This window comes from Propithecus coquereli, unplaced genomic scaffold (assembly GCF_000956105.1).
Source record: "Propithecus coquereli isolate 6110/MARCELLA unplaced genomic scaffold, Pcoq_1.0 Scaffold263, whole genome shotgun sequence".
Classification (NCBI taxonomy): Eukaryota; Metazoa; Chordata; class Mammalia; order Primates; family Indriidae; genus Propithecus; species Propithecus coquereli.
The window spans coordinates 413,056-415,031 of NW_012148208.1; positions in this window are offsets into that span (position 1 = coordinate 413,056).

Sequence of the window (1,976 nt, forward strand, 5' to 3'; positions counted from 1 at the left end):
GGTTTGGCCTTTCTTTCAATTATTGGAGAGCTTTAATTTCTTTTCATTACTTGAGATTCTCTCATTTTCTTCCCCTACTTCCAATGCTCTGCCTATATTACACACCTGTATTTGTCTTTGATAATGGAAAAAAAGACTCATCATTTTCAATGCTCACTCGACATATCTTCATTATCTTGGGAATATCTTCACCAAAATATATTAAAATGTCACTACAGAAAAATGAATGCATATAGAATGTATGAATATTGCTGGGCTAAATGCGTATCTCTATCTCATTAGTCAGCATGCAGCTTCTTGGCTGAATGCCTACATTTCAAGCCCAGCCAAAAAAAGAAAAAAAAAAACAACCACGACAACAGCAAATAGATTTGAGACATCCAAATAAAAAGAAATTGGTCCTTTTTCTGTTTGTGTTAGCATTCTACCAGTTATTTATCCACTTATGTCTTTTCTTTAGTCACTCTTTTGCAGGGGAGTAAAGCAAATCCCATTTGTTCCTACATTCCACAAATATTTATTGTGAGCCTACTATACCAGGAGGTATTGTAGGTACTGCGAAAAAAGAATTAACAAAACTAGTAAAGTCCTTGCTTTCATAAAATTTACATTCTAGTGGAAGGCCAGACACAAAACAAATAAATCCACAGTATGTCAACGGTAAGAGCTACACTGTGCCCTGGGGACATTGAGGATGCTGTTTGATCAAGGTGATATTGGAGTGGAAACTTAAAGGAAAAGAAGCAAGTCGCATAAGTATCTGGGAAAATAGTGTCCTTGACAGAAAAGTGAATGTGCAAAAAAATCCTTCATTAATATGACCTGCTTAGGACTGGCTTGGGGTGGAGATGTCTATACTCAAGTAATAAATGAGTCAGAATTATAAATCCTTTAAAAGATTGTATGCTATTTCATTTTCTTAGAAATTTTGCAAAATTCCTCTGAAGATATCGTTCACTTAACCCTTAATCATACTTTCTAATTGCTTCCAAGTTTGAATTACATAACTGATGTCTCTAAACTAAACATCAATACTTTTAGATTGTTTTACATTTTTTAATCAATGTAGGGTAAATCAGAGAGATTTCACTGTAATTAACAGTTGTTTGGTTACTTGCTCAGACTGCAGGGGTATAGGGAGCATAAGAAGTATGACCAGATGTCATCCTTCTTATTTAAGAGCTCAGGTTTCAAGTGATACTTGTATATTTTAAGTATAGACCGCTGCTTTTCGCAGCAATGTGAATGTTTTCCACACCAAGACACTGTGATCTTTGAAAGTGAATGCAAATCCCTATTCTCACAGGCAGTCTCTAAAGGCAATTTGATAAATGCATTTAGATGTTTGAACATAAACAGTGAAAGCAAAAGGAAAAGAGTACCTACCAAATGGAGTAGAAAACCTAATGAATGGAGTCAAGCTATTTTGTTCTTTGAGAAAAACAATCTGCCTCCTTTCTCTTAGGAGGTTTATTCCTTTGCTTTAGGTCTAAACCCATTAAATGATTCAATTTATGTTTAGCATTTAGACAATAAACATTATACCCCTTTCCTCTCTGACTGTGAGACTAGTAGGAAGGTGAGAGGAAAAAAAGCAAAGATTTCCAGAGGTTCACGGACACCTGAATTCAAAGAGATAAGAGAGAAGGAATTAGAGCTAGCACCTCCATCACTGGATTTAAGCTATGTTTTAACCTGATATAGTCACAACTTCAACATTGATTTTTCTTTAAAAATATATAACTCATTTGGGGGAACAGAAGATGAATTTACACCATATAGAAATAATCTAGTTGGTTCCCTAAGATTTTGCCCAAAACCAAGAGATATTGGTCAAAGGCAATAAGAAAACTCCCACCCAAAATAATGTGAGCAATTTGTCATTTTTTTGTATTTTGTATTTTTTTTATATTCTGCATTTTGTCTTTATTCTCAGTACCTCCTAAAAAGACATTAATTGTCATTCTTTTTGTCGT